The sequence below is a fragment of the Leptinotarsa decemlineata genome, unplaced genomic scaffold (genome assembly GCF_025532065.1).
Source record: "Leptinotarsa decemlineata unplaced genomic scaffold, Ldec_3_MD MMD2_P_RNA_scaffold_11, whole genome shotgun sequence".
Lineage (NCBI taxonomy): Eukaryota > Metazoa > Arthropoda > Insecta > Coleoptera > Chrysomelidae > Leptinotarsa > Leptinotarsa decemlineata.
The window spans coordinates 7,640,192-7,664,707 of record NW_027412525.1 but is presented as its reverse complement, the minus strand read 5'-3'; the positions used below and the strand labels follow the sequence as shown (position 1 = coordinate 7,664,707).

At 34.1% G+C, this 24,516-nt stretch overlaps 1 protein-coding gene and 1 long non-coding RNA gene across 2 annotated transcripts in view; one reads left to right on the top strand and one right to left on the bottom strand.

Annotated features, from left to right (window-relative positions):
- Positions 1–24,516, top strand: part of NetA (Netrin-A) — a 554,869-nt gene that overhangs the window by 87,162 nt on the left and 443,191 nt on the right. The gene's annotated exons all lie outside the window — the stretch shown is intronic.
- LOC111508120 (uncharacterized) lies at positions 14,837–22,689 on the bottom strand. Its single transcript, XR_012464426.1, has 2 exons — positions 22,137–22,689; positions 14,837–14,964 (listed from the first exon to the last, which is right to left on the bottom strand). It is a non-coding gene; the product is annotated as an uncharacterized lncRNA (long non-coding RNA).

Here is a 24,516-nt window from a genome sequence, read left to right as displayed (position 1 = left end):
AGCAAAATTCCTGGGCGTTGGTTTATTATTTTTTTTTTGTCCCAAATAACACCTCCAACTCACAATGGATCGTTTAAAAAGAATGGAGAAAATTCTTAACTTCCCTTCTAGTGATGTGAACACTTTGAGAAATCCGTCCCAATAGGTGTAACTGGAATTTTTCCACCTTTGTAGTTTTTTTTTATAGTAGCAGCAATTGAAATTGAACGGCTCCGGTCAAATAAATCCCTTAAACGGTTCGTGATAGTCCTCAACAATAACTACATCAATGACCAAAATCAAAGAGGCACTTCAATCACTATTTTGATATCAGAAGTAGAATCCCCAACGTGGGTAACAATAAAAATTGTTGCACTCCCTCAACCGTTAGACCTGCCTGTCGTTCATTTTGAAACACCCTCCAAAAATAGATGATTTTCGCCTCCCTCTCACAGTTCCATCGAATTACAACACTCTCCTAAGAAAACTTCGCGAAATGAATATCATTCATTCACGATTCCTGCAGTACTATTTTCCTGCGAGTGCGATCACCCACACCTAGGTGTCACATATGATTAAAAGCAGGAAACCTAGAACGTACCTAATGAGGGTACGGTCGATTGCTATCAACGAGTTGGAAGGACAGTTACTCGTTTCCAGATGGCCCTACCGAATTGGAAAATATAAAGGCACGAAAATGAGTTAAGAAAATAAACTTTACAGGGAATAACAAACAAGTATTATTAGCATTCAAATTCAATAAAAAAAAATGTTACACACTGGCCACTCAATTTTATTTCTAGTTATTTCCTAATAGATGATTTACCACTGTCCGGCGAAACATGTACGATTATATATGTTACATAATCTGGAATAGTGCCAAGATTTCAGTAAAGGAATTAACTACAGCATTCACATTGGATGTGAATCACAGGAGATCCCATCCATTCGGAAAAACGTTCTCAGGAAGTTTATTCCAAATACACGCAATTCTCCAATTGAAAGAGTTCTTAAACAGTGAAGTTCGAGGTGTACTGAGTTGAACCTGAAAACGATGAGCAGCCACTGTCCGTCTCGTATTTCTGATATGTACCACTCATGGTGGAATCAAATGTGCCAAGTTACTTGAACACTTCCCGTGAAAGTATCTATAGAAGAGAGACAAATCCCCAACCTTTCTTCGATGCTCCAGACTATCAAGGTTGCAAGTGATGTACACTTCTCCAATCAGCAGCTTCAAGGTATACTTAGGGGCCGATCTCCTAAAAGGTCTGATCTGATTTTGTCTTGATATCATTCAAAACATTCCCCAGTTGTACATATTCCTTATGATGTTTTGTTGAATTTCTTGATGGTAGTAAAATGATTTTTTTGTATTAATAAATGTCTCATAAATATGTATAATTTCAATTAGCTTTTCAGGTCATTTTCATCTTTAAAACAAACATAGACATCGTCCGCATCTGTTGAGAGTTTCATTGGCTGTTTGTTTACCATTATACTTTGTACGAAAAACTCTGCTAGACGTCGCAATGGTTCTAGAGATAGACAGATTAGTATCATGGATGAAGGGTAACCCTGTCTCACTTAGCTCTTGATCTGAATCCTATTTTTATTCGAGTTGATACAAGTTTCGTTAGAATTTTGTAGTATGAATTTAGCAACGTGATTGGTCTGAAAGCATTTAAGTACTGTGAATTTTTTATAATGACTCATACATACAACAGTATAAATCATTGTTGTTGTTGAGAACATATTGGAGGTGAGAAGTATTAAAAATTAGAATGTTTTGTAAAGTGCCCTCATGAAACAAATGTTTGGCGTTTTTTTCGAATAATGGCCTTTGAATTGTTTTTCGTCGCTTCAGGTATTGTATTGTTTTATATACAGTGAAGAAGCTTGTTCTTTGAGATATATTGACTTTTTCACGATAACTGGTAACACGGTTTTTTTCAGAATGACGAGTGATATGATTATGATCTTTGATAATAAAAGTCATACATTTAACAGTGTCTTAGGATCTTTGATTGAAATTCCAATGCAAGAGTAATTATAATTACATCAAAGCACTGTATAATCATTTCCATTCTACATTCTAATATTTGTAGCTAGGATTTGTTTTACAAAAAAACATCATGCTATTCATAATTTGTTTTAAATATCAATTAGTATATGTTCCCAAAAACACACCTCAATTCAGTTCTGAAATATTTTACCGATCAGTTATTTATCTTGACTGGAATGACAGAGTCTATTATTGTTTTACTCTACATGAAAAGCCAATATTGGAAAGGTACCGTTCACATATTGTTTAAAATCATGAGCTCGGAAACAATAACAGTAACTTCTTCAGAGTCTGTATAATACCTAAAACCACTTCCATCTTCTTTACCTTCAACCTTCAAGGCAGGTATCATCAGCGGCATCAATCTATTGAAATTCCACTTGTTATTTAACAAGCCGACTCTTCGAAATATATTTTCAGTTGGTTTCGGTTTATTATTTCAGATGGTTCTCATTCTAGTCAAAACCCTGTATTAGAAATGTTTATCCATTCCTGGTGTTTCACAAAGCAATTCCACGTTGAAGATGACTGAAAGCTACCGATTACCAAAACCATTATTATTCTGAGAAACCGGCAACTTGGGTGGGACATGACAGATTCAGATTTGTTTTTTTTTATATAGATAATAAAAATACATTTTCATCAGCAAAACAAAAATAGATACATAGTACTTCGCTCAATCATCATCCCAGAATGTTCATTTTAAAAATTTGTTAAGAAGAAAGAACGCATACTAATTTGATCATTTTATAACCTTAATGGTGAGTGAATTATTGAAATGTAATTCTCAAGTTTTCTCCACAATACAGAGATCAAACAAACACATTTTGTTTTATGGAGATTCCTTACATTTGAATAAACGTTTTCTGAATCACTGAAACCTTTCGACTCCAATTTTAATGAAACATTCATCAATGAAACATGGTATTTTTGCTCCCAAAATATATTTTTTTAAAAGAATCGATTTTTTTCTAATTTAAACTCGTGGCAATTCACAATCACTCATATAATGTATTGTCATATAACACAGTTCCTATCCTTCTTTGCATAAGAGTGAGTCTAGGCATATAGAACATTATGAACGATTTTACCGGAAAACGGAAAAGGTTTTCGAGTGATACACTCTAAAATCTTCAGGAAATCTCAGGTGAATTCACAAAACTAGATAATAATCGGGAATTTTGAATACACTGACTTTTTACTTGGTGAAAATCAGTAACAGTATTCATGATGATGTTTTGTATCGAAAGGTCGATCAGCTATTGCTCTTGATAAAATTCATCTAGTTGAAGTTAGGATGATTCTGCAACGTTGACACCTGAGAAAAAAAAACACAAATTTCCCTAATATAGACTTTGTTTCAATACGCGTTTAACTACAATAGTAGTTTCTTCAGTTGGACTAGTCGCAAGTCCAACTATTATGTTAAAATTTGAAATGATCATCATAAATAGCATTATAATAGTTAAGGAATTCAAAAGAAGTGTAGAAATGAACGGTATGTAATATCATCTGTTGGCAGAAGTTGGAGCCAGTAGTGTTTACACAAAACTGTTACATTCGCGACCATATGGATATATGATCCTAGAAAAAATTATAATCTGGGAACCATCTACTCTGAATTTTTTCTAATAAAATACGAAAGCCTTGTGATAAGTGGACTAAGTAGAGAAGTGTTGTAGGGAAAAAATACTTTTCTCATTTAGTAAAAAAATTCTCAATGAATTCATTATATTTCAATAATGCCTTGGACTCAATAGGATATCATTGTCGAAACTTGGTCGTTACGGACTTATGCCGTTGGGACAGTTATTCCTTGTTGATGAACGTGGTTTGAGTTTTATGACGAGCTCAAAAATAGCGTTTGGTAAAGGGAACCTTCTGTACCCAATTCTTGCACAGTATTGCTTTCGTTAAAGATAGCAGGGTTCCAATTCGGCTTCTTAGTGCCCCTGTTCAGAATGAAGGCAGAGCGAATTCAAAATTTTCGATGAAATAAAAATTTAAAGAAATCATTCAGAACAAATACCATAGTTATAATACCAGAAATCGAAATGATTCTCATGCACCATTTTCTAAAAATAATGCGCAATTTGAAATTATGAATGGAATGACGAAAATCAATAACAATATCCATGATGATAATTGAACAATTTTCACTAGTTTTTTTTTATTTGTAGACGCGTTACTCGGTAGAAAAAGCTACGGTGTTAGCAAAACACGCCTAGAAAAAAAGTGTGAAAAGGCAGTTTGAAACCCCCTCTCATATTGGATAAAAATGATTTTCAATAAACTCCAAGCTAACATAAAAATGTGCCTTTAAGAAATTATTGAAAATATGTTTAATGTCCCATTGCTTTCATTCAGTGGATGATTTCATAAAATCAAATATTTGACTCTTTTTTTCAACACGCTTTTATTAGCCTCACTTGTATGTTTATTTCTAATAGACTTTTTTGGATTCCATTCGGACACTTTGTACAATTATCAAGAATCGGTGACAATACAATAATTCCATAAGTTTATCTCATTATCGCCAGGAATAAATAATTTCCTTACACAGTCTCTATGTGACAGCAAGTTAGACAACCACAATATCTGCGCATGCGTATATATTTTATATTGAAACAAATGGGATTGAAACAGCACGCCAAACTGAAAAGTGAAAAATAAATAATAGTTAAAAAAACTGAAAAACACGCTTCAAAAGCAACACAAAGTAAAGAATAAAAAATAATGCGAAACTTATTTAAGATTGTGTACAACATCGAATATAAGTCCTATGGTTTGATGTAACTAATGACTTTTAATAAGTCTGAAATTAGAATAAATATATTTCCATAAAAATGATTTCCTTGTAAAAATTGTAGGGTGCTAAATATACATTGTTATAATTGATTTGCCAGATTGGAGCCATAATAAAAATATATTTCAAAGTATCCCACGCTTTTTTTGTAAATAGATTTATTCTGATTTGAGACTTGATTTGAGAAAAGTTATTAGTCACAATCTTAAATGGGTTTCGAATTATTTTTTAGTTTTTATTGCTATCAAAGCGTGTTTTTTTAGTTTTTCAAACTATCATTTATTATCTTGTGTTGTCTATTCAGTTTTGTAATTTAGGTTTTGGATCTGACTAATTCTGTACGAACTTTTGTTTTGCCGAAAAGAAAATAATGAAATAGAACTGGCCGATACTTGATGAAAATTATTATTTTACGCTTGAGAAAGCTATTGTATAGTGAAAGATGTGTCGCGGTTTTTGTAAAACACTGTATAGTGAAAATCAAAATAAACTGTAATTATGAGTTTTTTATTGAAAAGAAAATGAAATATTACTGTTATTATTAAAAAAACAATTTATGGGTTATTTCAATTTATCAGCGTTTATTCAACATGTTCATTTAAATGAAGGAACTGTCCTCCATATTCCCTCACACCCTATTTTAATGTTCTCTAAAAATAATCTGGTTCTTATTTGTTTATCTGGGAACTATCGAATTACTCTCTATTTCATGATTTATGAGAGGAGTGTTTGCTTGGATTTTTATCTAGCAGAACGTTAAATACTTTACGGCGACACACAGTCTAGTGATGGAATGTCCCGGAACACGGTTGCCAAATGTTGAAACTATTTCGAGCTGTGTCTTTCTTACATTGGTCCATAGTCCAGTCGATAAAAAAATTAACGATGAGTGTTGCGTATGATATACTTAGATGCTGGCTGAAAATTGTAAGATGAGAAAAACTTCATATGTATTATTGTTGATATATTGCATTTCATAAAATCGTAAAAATATTGTTTTATTATCAGAAAACCCCAACAGGGAAGCCAGCTGATTAATTCAAAACCAATTTCATTCATTTATACATAAACAATTCTCACTGATAGAATAAGAAAAAAAATCACCGTTTAACGTGATGAATTACCAGCACCATTAGTAACTGGATACTTCGATCATGATTCCTGTAATCTGTTATGTGATTAATCCATGCAAGGCGGTTGCTATGTTCAGAAGTTATTATATGAATATGGGTATTATCTTCTCACCTACAGAGTAGAGCAAAAAGAGCATATGTGGTTTATCAGCAACGTCTGAGGAGAGTGGGACGCGCATGGGGTCTTTTACCCCGTGTGGTCACCTGGATCTACACTGCAATAATAATACCTATGTTGACGTACGGAGCCATTGCATGGGGACCGAAAGTTCAACAAGCAACGGACATCCAAAAATTATATCAAATACAGCGAATGGCTTGTTTAAACATCACAGGAGCCATGAGAACAATACCAACCGCGGCAATGGAATTAATTACGGATCTGACCCCTCTGGACCTGTGTTGAGGTTGCGTTAAAGGCCATGTTACGATTGCGCACGGCTGGTGTAAACCTCAAAGTAGGAATGGGTCAATTGAGGCTGAGCCTATGGCGAAAAGCGCTTGCTGCACAACCTCTGCTGCAGGCAACCAGTGATGCAATTGAACCCAGGTTTGTGTTTAATAAACCCTACAAAATACAAATAAAACAGAATACACAGTCAGATGCTACAAATGCAATACACATATATACAGACGGCTCAAAAACCAAAGAAGGCTCAGGATGTGAAGAGTACTCCAGATCACTAGGCCTAAGGATTAAGTGGGGAATGGGAGAAAATACCAGCGTGGTCCAAACATAACTGGCTGGTATCTCAATCGCCACACAAGAAATAACCAGGAAAGGAATTTCTGGCAAAAACATAACAATCTGCACTGACAGCAGACAAGACCTACTAGCCTTGAACAGACAACGTGCTACCTCAGGGCTAGTACTAGAGTGCCACCAAGATTTTGCCAAAGCCTTGGTAGATAATAACATTATCTTGAGGTGGGTTAAAGTGCACGACAGGAGTAAATGTAATCGCATTGCCGACTCTTGAGCCAAGGAAGCGGCTGGACTGAGAATTTTAGAACCCAGTGGCACCTACGGCCTGATGACTTTGACGATTGCGAAACTAGCCAAATGTTACACCCATACTCAATCCCTAAAGAGATTGAATGGAATCAAAGGATGCAATCTTGCCAGCATCACCCTGGGCGACCCTGGGAAGCTGGCGTCGAAGAAATATCTGGCGATTTCCAGGAAAAATCTACGTTTAACAGTAGGATTTCTGACTGGCCACTGGCAATTAAGGAAACACGTCCATAAATTGGGCTAGTGGACAGACCTCTATGCGAGATGTGTGAACAGGAAGATGAAACTTTCAGGCATGTCCTATGCGAGTGCTCGGAGTTATCGTCAATAAGAGAGTGTGTGTTCGGCTAGTCTTGACCTACACCTGCCGATATAAAGGAGATGTATCCAAGTAACCTGTCCACTTTCCTGGAAAGGGAGGTGGACAGGTTACCTAGGAGGACAACTCCTCGGGAGGATGTACAATGGGTCACATGTGGCCTAAGTGCTGTGGGCTCACACTCACCCTCCCTACAGATACAGATGGGTGTTATCTTCGATATAAGCACGATACCCAATGTAATGCGTAAAAGAAAACGTAACCATTTGATCACAATACATTCAACATTTTGGTATCGATTTTACAGCTATTTTTGTTACTTTTTTTTCGAAAGAATTCAGAAATATTAAAGTTTGAGGCGAGATTTTCATAGTGAATACAGGTTTTGAAAACGAAAAAGAATTGTTTTCCGAAACGTTAACCACTTAAGGAAGCCAAGTTTCAATATTTATTTTTTTTCAATAGATTTTTTTTCAATTGGTAGGCAAAGTTTATGAATACAAGTTACTGACTAATTGGACTTTCCAGTAGTGTTTATTGCGCAGCAACTTTTCGGGGTGAACTTTTCAGTTTGCCTTTTACTGCACAAATTTATTAAGTATAAATAATTATATACCACAGATCTTCGAGTAAAATCACAGGCTGGCGAATAAGGCACATAATAAGCAATACAATTTCTGATTGGGCTTGAAATCATTAAAAAATCTACAGAAGGTTACGATTTGTATAAAGATTCAGTCGATCTATAGCTTTTCTTACAAAATATTCAAATAACCAACTCAATATAAAGTGGAGAAACTTTCTGGCTGTTCGCAATAATTGGTCGTTTCTAATTCATTCATCGAATACAGTATACCAGACATTATTTCCGAGAGAATAAAGCTTTTCATAAATACTCCCTTCAAAATGGAGTTGAGAAATTTGGCAACACCGCATCAAAGATAAACTGGTTGCGAAACGTAAAATTACCTTTTACAATTCTTGGATATGGATATCTTCGTCTGTGAAAGAACTAAAGTATTTCTAAGCAATGACTCTGTCTCGACTTTCATTCTTGTCTTATCTACAAGACTGTATACAATAATTCAAGTTTAAAGACAAAACAAGCTGTTAGGAGCAGTGCTGTAGATGGTTTATTTTATTCAGTACCAAATTAAATTTGTAGCTGAAAGCTAAATAAAATTATTCTTATAAACTAATCTTCGACTTTTTTTTGTAAATATTGATAAAACTGCTGTTATCAAAATTTGTTTCTGTGCAGAATCCTTTTTGGCTTTCTATTTTCCATAAGCTTTCCACTGAAGCAAATATCATTCATGAGGAAGATTACAATCTCAATATGCACTCCAGAGGTTTCGAGCGAAAACACTTAATTTCATTTCTTGAGATATTGAGACAAATTTGTTTTACTAATTTTGTTAATTTCCTGGGAATGCTGTATAGAATTTCTTATTAATGGATATCTGTTTCAGTTTCATTACGTACAAACTGAGAAGGAAAAGGGATATAAGTGTAAATCAATGTCAATCATAGATGATATAATCTTACGGATTAATGTTTTTCCCATTGATATCTGAAAGAAACTTTTCACACATAAATCATACACCTTTGCAAAAAGTTTTCATGGATTACTTTTGTCTTTTTTTCTCTGGAGACTGGTTATTCTGGCAATGCAATACCTTGTCTAGAAAGTGCTGAAGATGTCGTCCTTCTTTCTGATGATTTTGCTATATGCAACCTTTTTAGTGAGTATTTTTCAACTGCTAGCAGTAGCATATCCAAACCTGATACTAAAAATATTAATTATATGTCATCTTCACATCAAAGTATTTTTTTATATCCAGCAACTAAGATGGAAATTGAACAAGTTATCAAAAAAGTTTGTAAGAAAAAATCGTCCGGTATTGATGAAATTCCTGGTATTGTTATAAAAAACGTTGCCAATGTAATTCCTGAGCCTTTGACTCATATAGTTAACTCCACTTTCATAGAGGGGAGGTTTCCTGATATACTGAAAATGTCAAAGGTTTTGCCAATATATAAAAATAAGGGCTCGAGATCTGACTGTGCATCTTACAGGCCTATATCGCTACTTAGTCAGTTTTCTAAGATTATTGAATACTGTTTCTATCAAAGATTATATGATTACTTTGAATCATTTAGATTATTATGCTTATAGAAGAATGCTTATAGAAGAAATAAATCCACTGTTGGCGCAGTTGATCAACTCATTAAACATATGTTGGAAATCTTGGAAAACAAACGGCAAACTCTGGGGTTATTTTTTGATTTGAGCAAAGCTTTTGACCTCGTTGACCATGACATACTGCTACACAAATTGCAGTTTTATGGTATACGTGGTCCTGCATTGAATTGGGTTAGATCTTACCTGACTGGCCGTAGTCAGCTGGTCTGTGTGAATGGAATTAACTCTGTAAGTAAATGTATAGTAAGAGGAGTACCTCAAGGCTCTGTTTTAGGACCTCTTTTATTTTTGGTTTTTATTAACGATCTTCCGAAATTTTGTTCGAAAGCTTCCATTATTATAATTTTTGCGGATGACACTAATATCTTGGTATCTGCGGAAACTATGTCCGAAGTAATTGTCAAAGCTAATGAAGTAACTAATCAAATTGAGGAGTGGTGTTCTACAAATGGTCTGCTGCTAAATTCTGCCAAATCTCAAATGCTCAACTTTGTTACTAAAAATATAACTATTGATAAAAGCTATTTGGTAAGATTAAATAATGAAACTTTACATCAAGTTATTAGACTAAATTCTTGGGTGTTGATATTGATAATAAACTTACCTGGAGTGTCCATGTTGATAGTGTCAAACTGAAGCTCGGTAAACATATATATTTACTTCGTAGGTTGAAACAAACAGTCTCTTTTGATGTTCTCATGCTTTTATACCACAGTTTAATTCAGTCAGTGATTTCCTATGGTCTTGAACACTGGGGCTTATCAGCTAAAGCTGATGAAGTGTTTGTTATTCAGAAAAAGGTAATCAGAATTCTGGCTGGGACATCTTCAAGTGCAAACTGCAGGCCATTATTCATTCATTATAGTGTATTAACAATGCCTAGTTTGTATATCTACCAAACTCTGATATATATAGAAGAAAAAATATTTCAATTATTCCTAGAAATGAGCAAATCCATGAACATTTCACCAGAAATAACCTTCAACTTTATCAGCCTTATAGTAGATTGACAGTATCGAAGAATTACCCCATGTGCTGTGGGATTAAACTATATAATAAGCTTAGTAATGACATTAAGTCCTCAAACATCAATGTCTTTAAAAGGAAGCTTAAGGTTTTTCTATTGCAAAAAGCATACTACTCTGTGGATGAGTTTCTCCTTGAGTCATAATCATAATTTGATTGTAGCTTAGTGATTTTATTTTTATTTAAGTTATGCTTTGTATTTGTTTTTCTATAATAGTTTGACCTGTTGTATCAGCCAGTATTTTATGATGATATTTGCCTAATGTGATTGTAAATGAACACTGATTCAATAAATGTTTGATTGATTGATTGATTGATTGATTGATTTTCTGCTCTTTATATTGTTTAACTATAATAAATGTATTGAAAATGTGATACTTTCGTAGTACTCTTATTGAAAATGGGTTGTAGATTTATAAAACTCAAATTCGTTTGTATTATTGAGTAGAAAGATATATGATGGAATCGGCCGATACTTGATGAAAATCCATAACTAACGTATTCCAAAAACACTTTATTGTGAGATTTTCACTAAATTGTTTTACAAAAACGCAACACGTGTTTCGCCATACAATGGCTTCATCTGGCGTGTCTTTCAACTCCAGTTGAAAGACACGCCAGATGAAGCCATTGTATGGCGAAACACGTGTTGCGTTTTTGTAAAACAATTTAGTGAAAATCTCACAATAAAGTGTTTTTGGAATACGTGAGTAGAAAGATGGTATAAGTAAGCACGAATAACCTCCAGAACCAGTGCTGGGCTGAATCATGCATTGTTGGACTCACTTTTGGATTCACTTCCCTCCACCTGAGACTAAGTTGATGTCTCCCCTTGGAAAGACGCCAACTATGGGTTTGACAGAAAAATCAAATATCCTCATACAAGATAAACAAGGGTCCATTCGGCAGTCTGTTTTGAATCCAAGAAAACATTTATATTATTGTTATTTTCTACTTTTTGTAAACATATGGTCGCATTAGATATATTTATTCAATCATTATAAATCGAAATTATATTACAATTAAATTAGGTTAGGTCCAAAGTGAGTGGGTTTATTCGACCCTCCACCGAACCCGCAAGGGTTTATTGTGGCTCACACCTATTCACACTCGACCAAATAAATCTTAACGAAGCCGATTTGTTTGTATGGTGGGTGGTCTTTCAGGTCAGATGGTAAGAGTACGGCTCTGCCGAACTCTAAAAACCTGATTCGGTCCCCAGCGGGACAGGCACAAAGTATATGGTCTGCTGTTTCATCGTTACTGAGGTAGTCGGATAGTCAAGGTGCAAGATTCTCACGATTCCCTCGACAACCTTCCCATATGAGGGTTTTTACACGCCAGCTACACTGACGATGCCTTAGATTCAACTATGCAGTGCTTTTTCGCCTCTGGTTTTGGTGAATCATCACTTGAGCGCAAACGTTTGCTAACCTGCTCATGGGGGGTTTGTTCCTCCACCTGAGACAGATTCTGTGTACACCGCTCAAGAATTTGATGCAAGGCGGTTTTATAAGGTACCCCGCTCTTGAGGAGACGACTCAGTCATTTCCTGGCTGCACCACCAAACATTTTTTTTTAGGTTCAGTCATTGGATCAGGAGTTGGGGAGTTGAGGAGCTCTCGCTCCTGAACTAAATTTACAGGGAGGTCAGTTGGAGTCGTAAATTCAAATCCATCGCCTCTGTAGATTCGCTCCTGATCTAAATTTAGAGGAAGGTCAGTTGGAGTCGTAAGCTCGACATCCATCTCCTCTATAGACTCAGCGTCAGATTTTTTTTAAGTTTACTCTGTCCATAAAAGTCCCACAAGTAGCTAGGAAAAGAAGGTCAATCACGGCAGAGCCCCGCATTACCGTGACAAGGCGATGCTACGACAAGAGTGCGCCCGGTATCTCGAAGGTTCCGTAGAGACAGCTGATAGGCTCAGTGTCGGATACACACACCTTAGGGCTGGGCTGTGTGGAAGCAGGCATCAGATGGCCGGTTTGCTCAACCCCCTCGTCCCAAGCCAATGCACTCACCAAAAATAGCATGCACAGTGTTTCAGGCAGTGTAAGAAGAACAAGTGTGTGTGAGATGATCAGCCAACCCGCCAATCGATTGAATGCTTGTATATTACAGTACAAGCATTCAATCGATTGCAATTTTAATGTCTCGACGATGGTTGTTTTTCTGCATGAACATATTTGTTTTGGTTGCAATATTGTTCTATTATCAAGCAAGTTTTTTTCACTTGCTAACCGAATTTATCAACAAAGTATTAGTCAAATGCGTAGGTGATTTAAATATTAGAGAACTATTCAACGAGTAATAGTGCCACAATAGTAATTCTTGCAGAAAATCAATTTCTTTTGTAAAAATATGATAGAACTGATGATACTTGTTGAAAATCCATCATAACCTATTGAAAAAATACACTTTGAAATAGGATTCCCACTTGAAATTTTACAAAATCGTGATACATGTTTCGCTATAAAATAGCATCTTTGTATCTTCGTGCGACACGAAACTCAGCTTAGCTTAATTAATTGAATTAATGAATTAAAAATCATTTTGCGCTAGAATGGAGGCGCAATTTGATGTAATGCATATAAAAAATACTCTTTTATATTTCATCCCCTGGTATAAATCCGCCTGAATGGCCGGGAGACGTTAGAATACCTTTGTCGCTTGAAATGCTATTCGTGGAGCTAAGAGTCTTTCTAAATGACGACTCACTCTGAAGTGTGAGTCTATAGAGGAGGTTAATGTCGACTAAATGACCCCTCGTGTGAAAAATGATGGATAAAAAAGGTTTCGAGTTCTCCGGCTTATGAGTTTACAAATTAAATGAAGGTTGACCAAATTACTCCATTTGCCCTCCATCTAATATTGGATGAAGAGCAGGAGCTTATCAGTTCTTCTGTGGTTCTGGCGTTGAATCTGGTCATTTTTACGCCTTGATGTATTGAATTTATTGGAGCCTTTGGAGACACCCTACATTTTGTTTTATGAGAGAGAGGATATTGTCAGATCAAGATCTTCAGATGATGTGGTTGGTGTTGTAGGTTTTTCCAGGGTTTCCTGCAGCTGAAAAAGCGAATGCGCCACTGGAACCAACGAAGTCGCCCTGGAGCGCCAATTAATTTTTGTTGTTGTTTTATAATTTCATGATTTCTATCGTCACAGAAGACCTACTCCTCAATTCACATATTTGTGATACTTACTTACCTGAAGAAGATAATTGCAGATTGACCGCCAATTAGGTCTTCACAAGATGGAGGAAATAAGCCAAGGTTTCGAACCTTGGAGAGGATAATTCCTAGGATATCTCAGGCCCTGGTAAAAGATCGGATAAGGTTTTCGGCGTTTTGCAGTGTCTGACTCTTGCTGGCTGATCGGCCTCGTTAAAAAACTGGATGATTTCTCGAGGGTTGCAGTAGAGGATCGATTAGACATATTCACTATCACTATCAGTAAATATTATCCCAACTATCGACTAGGAAATATTTTTCTTGTAAAAATTTGGGCATAACTGAATTATAGAAATTATAGAAATTATAACATATGTATATGCTAACAGAACATAAGAGATAACAAAACTATAATAGATTCCTTAATATTACAGACTCTTCGAAGCTTCAGTGAATTGTTTAACTATCTCACTGGGACAGAATACTACAACAAGTTAAGAAGAATCGTTTATATGTATATATTTTGCTCTTCACTCGGATTACTTCTGCCCCTTCTCCGATCAGTTCAATGTACACTGGTGATCACTGTATTCCCCGCCAATGACTTTCTATAGAAACATGATGTACCCTACTAGACGAAATGTTTACTGGAGGAGGAGAACTAACTGTAGATGAAATTATTCAATTGATAAAAGGCGTTTTAATAAACGGCTTTTATCATATTAATGAGCGTATTGGAGTATAGCAACTTATTACACTGTTGGAGATTGATTATTCAAATTCAATTTGGTATAAGCTATAACTATTACAAACCCACGCAAAACGCGGTGAATTAATGACTTAGGTAGTTTCATATGTATTATTTACATTCTGATGAGAAAGATAACATATCTACTAGTGACACCAGAAAACATTAAAAGTCGCAGACTACTTCCTTCCTTTACAAAGTTTTGCAAAATGGAACATCCTACTAAATCTTGTGACTAATAGTGATCTGAGCTTAAAATAAAATTTCGAAACAAATTTCATAAACTCCCTCAATTTATCTTTTTGCTATAATGAACTTGTTATTAAAAGCAGGGCATATCTCCAATAGAGTAAAAGAATAATTGGTTCTTTACATGAAGTTTAATATTATTTGAAAAAGTTGAAAAGCAGTGTTGATAATATTATTTGAAATCCATTTTTTGTGGAGGACTCAGTGTTTTTTACTGTTCTCTGGATGTATAACCTTCCACGACCTGAAAAATAAGCAAAGGTAAATCAATAGAACTTGGTGACATTTTTTCAATTCAACCATTGTCAATACTGAAATAAATATTTCCATTGAACCATCGTCTATACTGAACTAAATATTTCAATTTAACCATCGTCAATACTGAACTAGATATTTCAATTCAACATAAGATTATCCCCAAAACCATAATTAACCACGGTACACCTAAGGCTTCATCAAGGTACTCGATTTATCGCTCGTCGACTGATCACCTTAATCAACAGTCACTTGATGAGCAAACAGGGTGTCTGCGAGCAGATGTGTGCGTAGGGGTTGCATGCGAAATCAACAGACAGCAATTGAGTTTGATGATAATTACAATACTAAACAAGGAAACCGAGCTGAATTACGATCTGTTCCAATTTCACAATACCCTGGAACTACAGACGTTTCAATACGCTTACTTGCGAACTTGATGTTTGTAATCAAGGTTGATGGCTGGTTTGGTTTCATCTTACATAACAAATAGCTGTTATTCATAGTTTTGGCCATTATTGTGACTGGAATCTTGGGACATATTGAGCTTAATTGAAATGAATATTCTATGAATATCTACAGCCTCAATTTTCATAAAACTGAATAATGATTGAGGGAAGTACGTAAGGAGAAGAAGATTTGAAATTAATATTTCTCTATGACAACATATCAATACACAGTTTTTGGTGATCTAACCGATATGAACACTTGGTATAGTATACAAAAATTACATGTACATTATATAATATTGTACTGAAAAATATTTATCTATAAAAAATAGTATAATTTTTCTCAATACTGAAATGTAATTTGAAAATTTTCTCATTTTAGACAACAATTTTTTTAAATAATGATAAATGTTGTCAAGATGTCGGTTGTCGTTTATTGTCAACAATTTAATTTTTGTGTTTATTTCAATTCCTAATGCGTTAGTTTGAAATGTGTCGGCGTTCATCATGAATTCTGATTCTAGCAGTGATTTAAGTTTTGACAATACATCACCAGAAATTGTGAACTTGGCTAAGGAATTCAAACAAAATTATGAGAAGATCTGTTCACGATTAGGGTACAAAGAAGAAAATACGATTACTTTCAGAAAATGACATATTTTGAATGGAAGTCCATTTCAAAATATGTGTTAATAATGAAGTTCTGATAGCCTTCCAGATAGAATGTTGATTTCTAGCCCAGAGATGAATTGATTTGAAATCTCCAAGAAAAAAAATATTAAATTGGAATATTGTCTTGTTAACTTTCTTTTTTTACTGTTTTTTTTCAAGTTCATGAAGCATGTAATTTTTTAAAATATAAATGAATAAGTTGAATGATTATTTTTACCAATTTTCAACTTTGAAACACTGATTATTTCATTATTTTCTGCTAAATCCAAAAAGTAAATGAGTTTTGTAGCGATATCTTGTGAAATAACTATATGAATGTCAAATCAAGTCATACGACAGTATTTTTCGACAAGAGTCAATTAACGCGAAACGTTTTACCTGGTAATAAGATATGACTCAATAAGAATGTCTGTTTAAAATCTGTTCAAAATATGTTTTTCCGTTAATCAGCTGTCACCCCCATACGAACGACAACTCTCAGAAGTTGAGAAACTTCTAAGGACTAACGAGGTCTTACCTTTTAACGTGTGATTCCTAACACGGTTACAGAATCATCCCAGCTTCAACCAGATACATTCTCTCAAGAAAAATATCTGGTCGAGGCGTGAATCGAACCCACGGCCTTCCGATCATGAGTCGGGCCACTACCACCGCGGCCAATGTCGAAGCGACATTGACCGCGGCCACAATATATATATATATATATATATATATATATATATATATATATATATCAGGAACCAATGTTAGTGTTACCCATTTTTAATGGAAACACCCCCCTAAAATTTGAAGTTGTGAATCGATTTTAATAATTTTTTTTAAATGTCAAGTACTAAAAGGTGTCTACCTTGAAAAATTTGAAAATTACGATATTTTTTCTTAGTCGAAAATCGGGATTTTTTATTAGCGATTTTTTTATTGAAAAAATCGCTACGCCACTGGATTCAGAGTGTCTCTAAATAGGTATGACCAAAATTTCATGAAAAAATATTCATTATTAACAAAGTTATGACAACTCAAAAATTCGAAAACTCACACAGCTAACAGTCACAATATATAATTTTTTTTATGATTTCAACAATAAAGTGCCGCCAGATGAAAAAAAAAAACAAATAGCGTAAATATTTTTAATGAAAATAACGGAATTACATTCACACAATTCAACTAACAATGAAGCAAAAAATTTTAATAAACGTAACTTTTAACTAATTATTGAAATGTCGATTCAGTGCAACAATTAATTCTAACTCATATTCTAGTAGCCTCTACTAATCCACCACGTATTTCGATACATGTGTCGTAACGCTTACGAATGTTTCTGATTACGTTCCTTAGTTCTTGAGGGCTAATATCTGCACATACCTTACCTGTCGAGTTCTTGCACAAAGTTCATTTCTATCTCTTGAGCGGTTTTTGTAAACCTTTTGTGTGAGAAGTCCCCAGAGAAAAAAGTACAAAACTATGAGGTCTGGAGATCTGGATGGCCACTCTATAAACGAACTACCACGGCCTATCCATCGGTTTGGAAAATGTTCGTTAAGCCATTGCCTCACAGCTCTGGCATAATGAACTGAACACCCATCTTACTGGACAATTAAATTTGATCGTTCATTGATTGGCAGTTCGTGGTAAGCATCCCAAAACTCTGTGTTTAAAAATTCTATAAACCTCTGCGCATTAATTTTTTCCTCAAAAAAGAAAGGGCCAATAATTCGTTCGTTCAATATCCCACACCAGACGTTGATTTTTTGGGAATACTGGCTTTTACAGTTTATTACTTAGTTAGGATTATCCGCTGCCCAATAGCGACAATTCTGTGATGACACTACTCCATTCGTAATGAAAGTGGCTTCGTCGGTATATAAAGTATTTTTTAGGCAATTTCTATTGTTTAAATATTCCCCTTGGGCCCATAAATAATATTTCAGGCGTCTTGCTTCGCCGCCTTCTTGAAGTATGTGTAAAAATTTTGGCTTGAAAGGTTTAATATTCTTCGCCTTGAGACATCTTCGAATAGTTTCTCGTGGAATATTCAAAGTGGCATTCCTTATACTGACATTAGGATTATTTCCAAAATAATCTAAAATGATTTGATCATTCCTGTCATTCCTGTTTCGTCTTTGTACAGGAATACTTTTTAACATCATTTTTGATACTGCACCAGTTTCCTTGAATATTTTTATTCACCGTACCGCAGCTAATACGAGAACGATCTGGATGTCTCTCATTAAATATTCTACAAACCCTCTCTAGCACTTCTAACGTCATCTCCCGAAAGGCGTACAATTTCAATTTTCTCTCTTACGCTCAATCTTGCAGCCTTGACACAAAATAATTCGAAGAACTGTAAGGTGAATCTTCTTCGATTGACGAATTGTTTATTTTGTGGAAATTCATGTTCACTGAGGATACACTACAAAAACACACTTTTGTCTATTTTCCACTATATTTTTTTATTGTTGACCGGTTTCGGCTATTACACCATCCTCAGTGTAAGGTGAATATTGTTGACAATAGTACACTTAAATCTTTCACAAGTGTCAAACTGTAATATCATTTCCATGGCAACTAAGATTTAAATTGAAATATTAGGTCTTAGTTTCAGTTGATTTGCGTGAAAACTTGAATGTAATTCGGTTATTTTCATTAAAAATATTTAAGCTATTTCTTTTTCTTTTTCATCTGGCTGCACTTTATTGTTGAAATCATAAAAAATATTCTCATGTCTATATCTGTTGATATAGGGTGTTTTTTGTGACTGTTAGCTGTGTGAGTTTTCGAATGTTTGAGTTGTCATAACTTTGTTGATAATGAATATTTTTTCATGAAATTTTGGTCACACCTAATTAGAGGCACTCTGAATCCAGTGGCGTAGTGATTTGTCCAATAAAAAAATCGCTAATGAAAAATCCCGATTTTGGACTAAGAAAAAATATCGTAGTTATGCCCTGAAACTTTAATAAACATTTCAAATTTTGTCCCAAGGTAGACCTTTTAGTACTTGACATTTCAACAAAAAATTATTCAAATCGGTTTACAACGTCAAATTTTAGGGGGGTGTTTCCATTAAATATGGGTCACACTGTATATATATATATATATATATATATATATATATATATATATATAGGGTGTAATTAAATAAGTGTAAAACATTTAAGGAGGTGATTCCGCATCGAAAAAAGATAGGATCTTTCATATAAAGAAATTTCATTGGAGCATCCCTTGTTAGGATACAGCCCCTTAAAGGGAGTACATAAAATTTGTGTAACAATTTTTTTCACAAGCACTAAAAAAGTTACAATATTGAAATTAACCTGACGTTTTGTACTACCAAAAAGACACTTAGCCAGAAATTTATTTGGTTCACCCCATGGTTGTAAGGGGTGGAAAGCGTAACCCCTAAAATTAATTTCCAATGTAATTTTTTTTGTTTTTTTTTGAAAATTTATTTCCGATAGTCTGTTTCATTCTAAACAAAAAATGTCTCCTGGGTTTTTTGCCCAAAATAAACCAGTTCGCAGCAATAAATTATTTTACGAACAACTACAGAGATACATTGTCATAAATGCGAAAATACGAAACTAATCTATCTAGTAGGTCGCTATTAGTGATAGTGACAATTAAATTGGTATGACGCTGTCAGTTTGTGAATTTTGTGAATTAATACTAATTGTGTGTTGTTGTTCTGTTCTTAATTTGTTACTTTAATAATTCACTTGTTATTAAAATGGCATACACAAATGAGGAAATGGCTGATATGCATTACGTTTACGGTCTCTCGCAGGGGAATGGGTTAGAAGCTTCTAGAAGATATGCTGAAATGTATCCTCAACGGCAGCATCCTTCACATAGAATATTTGCTCGACTTCATCAACGATTACGAGAATATGGTTCATTCGACAAAAAAACGCAGGATTGTGGTCGTCATCGAGAAGTACGAACACCACAGCTTGAGGAAGCAGTACTTGATTTGATTGAAGAACAACCTACCACCAGTACTAGAAAAATTGCTTTCCAGCTAAATGTTGATCATATGACGATATTTCGAATTTTAAAGGAACAACTCTTATACCCTTACCATCTGCAACGAGTACAGGTACTGTCACCGCGAGACTTTCCGAACCGTCATGAATTTTGCAATTGAATGCTGGAAATGATTAGAAGAAATTGTAACTTTCTGAAGACGATAGAATTCACAGACGAATGTAGTTTTTCTCGGGACAAGATTATTAATTTTCATAATTACCACATATGGGCTGATGTAAACCCTCACGCTATTGTTGAAACTAAACATCAAGAACAGTTTTCTCTTAACCTGTGGCTCGGAGTTATTGGGGATGATTTAATTGGGCCTCATTTTCTACCTCCTCGATTAAATGGTGAGGCATACGTTCAATTTTTGAAAGAAGTGCATCCAGTTCCTTTGGGCGTCAGAAGGGATATGTTTTTTATGCATGATGGGGCTTCCGCCCATTTCAGTCAAGAAGCACGTCAGCTTTTAACTGAAACATATGCAAATCAGTGGATAGGTCGAGGAGGACCACAGAACTGGCCGGCTCGATCCCCGGATCTCAATCCCCTCGATTTCTCTATTTGGGGCCATTTACAGCATTTGGTTTATCGTACTCCTGTTCGCTATGTAGAGGACTTAAGAAACCGCATAATCGATGCGTGCAGGGTAGTCAGAGAGACTCTAGGAATATTTGAGCGAATACGTGGCTCAATGCGCCGACGTCTATACGCATGCGTAATGTCTGTAGGTGTCTACCTACATACATATTGAACATTTACAATGATTTCTACATGTTGTGTGTCTTGTAATTATTAAATTAGTTTTGTTTATTACCCTTTAATCGTTTAATGCAGGCACTAACTAAAAAATAACAATTAAGCCATTTCGCATTTATGACGATGTATTTCTGTAGTTGTTCGTAAAATAATTTTTTGCTGCGAAATGGTTTATTTTGGGCAAAAAACTAAAGAGACATTTTTTGTTTAGAATGAAACAGGCTATCGGAAATAAATTTTTAAATGGTAAAAAAATAATAAGAGAAAAAGTTACATTGGGAATAAATTTTAGGGGTTACGTTTTCCACCCCGTACAACCATGGGGTAAACCAAATAAATTACTGGCTAAGTGTTTTTTTGGTAGTACCAAACGTCAGGTTGATTTCAATACTGTAACTTTTTTAGTGCTTGTGAAAAAATTGTTATACAAATTTTATGTACCCCCTTTAAGGGGCTGTATCTTGACAAGGGATGCTCTAATGAAGTTTTTTTATATGAAAGATCCTATCTTCTTTTCGATGAGGAATCACCTCCTTGAATGTTTTACACTTATTCAGTTACACCCTGTATACATATTGCTATGAATTATGATGATGGAATTGTGATTTAAAAAAAAATTCTTTTTTTTTTATTTTTAAATTTGATTTATTTTGGTTCTGATTCTGATTCAATGTCTCTAAAGTTTTGTGAAAGAAAAGAATTCTATGCTCCGGCAGATATTTATCTTACTTCAACGTCCTACCTCTATCCTCGAAGTTTGCTCAGCTCAGTCTGGTAGATCATGCAGCTCTCTCTCTCAAGGTAGAATTCTTGGAAAGGGTTTTTCAAGAATTTTGTGTCTTACTTACTTACGTACCCTAAACTGCGCCAGATAGCTTATCCTATATAAATATTCAAATAAATATCCAAGGTGTAGTAAATATTCTTAGAATATGTTCTGTGATGTTATAATACCTTCATACGTAGCAATAGGCACAAAAAAATCTGTGTTTCGTGATGTGATGGAGTCTAACAATATTTACCCACAACTATGAATAATAATTCCAATTATTCAATGTTCAAAGCAGTATATTTATCAAATTATTAATTTAGTGAGTGCAAGAAAGTTCAATGATATACGTTTTGGGTACTTGAAAGTCTGATGTGAATGGAAACATGAATTTCTGACTTCGAGATTGGAATTCTTCAAATATCATTCGAATTGGATTCCGCTTAAGGCTTTGTAATTTAAATTGAGGATGATTAATACCTTATACAAGCTCAGCTTTCAGGAATGGCTCCTTTTGAAGTGGAAATGGAATTTTTCCAAAAATTCAGAAATTCCAGTAAGTATCCTTTCTTTTTTTAATGTAGGTACGTTTTTTTTCCTTTTTTTTTATCAAGGATTTATGTTGATTGGTTGCAAAATAGGAGTGGTATTTCAATTTATTGGGCTCTTCAAAAAATTTTCGTGTAGCTCCTTCCCAAACACACTTTTTTTTTCTTTTTATTGATTCTCCCATGGTTACACAACAACTCTCCTTTTTCCATGGCAATATTTTTTGAAATTTTTGAATTTCCGTACTTTTCACTATTTTCACTGCTTATATTTATGAACTATGTTACCCAATATACAATAATAATAATGATTAACTTTTATCACCTTTATGTACATTCTGTTTTCAATTTGTATAATTTTGAATTCAAAATTCTTCATGTTCAAATTGTTGACACCTCCTTTCCAATTCATTCATCTAATTGGCTACTCTTTAGTTGCACCTAAATCATGTACTGAGTGTTCTAATTATTTTTCAAATATCAAATTCTTGTATCAGTGTTTACCAACATTTTTTCATACAAATTTGTAATTTAAATCTGTTCCATTATATTCTATTATGTTTTATTAATTTATTTACTGTTTTCAGTGTACTTTTCCTGTTGATTGATGGTTTCCGGTTAGTTACGCTGTTTGGAAATAATTTGAAATACACTAATACTGAAATGTAATAACTTGGATTATGAAAATAAGAACTTGAATCAAGGTAAAGTATCTGGCCTTTTAATAATAATGAACATCGAAGAATGAAACTTTGACTTCCCCAAAACTTCCAACATTGAACTAAGAAAAATCAAAACTTTTAACAAAAACCTATCATAACAATATATATATATATACATACATATAAGTGTATTCTTATTACACAAGTTATTCCAGTATTTTGATAAGGTTTATTATCATCTTCAAGGAAAAGCTACAAAATTTTTATGATGGTGATGCAATATAAAAATTATTGTGTTAGTGACGTTGGCCGTGTCGAAAAGAATGTTACATTGGAAACATGTCAATACAATAAACAAGTTACTACATTAAAAGAGGTTGACCCCTCACTGGATACAAAGAAGAATATTGAATTAAAATTTACTAAAAAATCGTCATTAGTTTTATAATTATGGAATACCGGTAGAAGCCATGTGGTTGAGGAACAAAGAGAGAGACAACAAACAATTGATAATGACAGCTGTCATATATTCCGTTTGAAAAAGTGTGCTAGTTTGTCGATGATAAAACTATAGAACAAAAGAGAACTATTATGGTGTAAGTATGATCAGGACATCTGCTGTTCTATAAGTAACTCAATGAGAAAATCCAAAAATCAAATATGTTAATTGATTGACAACACCCTCATTAGTTTCGAGGGAGATCGACAATTTGTCCAAGAAGGAAAAAAATTAAAATGTTATGAATTATATTAATGAAAACCAGAAATATTATTGGTTTTGAAATCATGTAGATTTTTGTCAATGGTTAATAAATAGGCATACATTTCACAGAGATTATCAATGTCTGATCTTTTATTAAGGCAATTATTTGATTGTAATATAAATGACATTTCCAAAAACAATCTTCTAGATGTATTTTTTTCAGTTGATAAAATTTTTGTTGAATTGTAGTCCATTTTATGACCTTCTTTGGAGACATGATAACTGAGAGCGCATCTCTCAGGATGTAATCTACTATAACTTTTGTGTGAACTGATTCTGTCTTTGAGTAATCTTGACGTTTGACCAATATATTCCTTATCACAATTCAAACATGGAATGGAATAGGTCAATTGAGATTGAAAGTTGATAGGAGTTTTATCTTCAAGTTTCGAAAAAGATTTATTAATGGTGAATTTGGTTCTGAAAGCTATTTTTACTTTTAAATCTCTGAATATTCTGCTCACGATTGACTCACAATTGGTTAACTCTCATGCTTAACTAGATTAGAAATTGGATGATTCTAGTGTAGAAATCAACTGAGGAAAAATTGTATTTTGATTTCATATACCCCCAACTCATGAAATGAATATACACTGCTCGCTTCACTGGCGTTGTAATTTGACAGCTATTAACAATTTCTGTATTTTCATTCGCAAAAAAAACAAAGCTGTGTAATAATTTTAGCTATTACAAAATTAGTCAAATCTAACAACAATCGACATAGGAATATTTTCACTTTTTTATATAATGAATATTCGTTTATCCAATTAGATCATTTCTGAACTGTGAGCAGGTGCATTAGCCGTGAATTGGTTTTCTATAAATCTGTACGTTTTTTTTGGATTACTTTACACAAACGCGATGAACTTGTAGGTAGTACTCCTTAT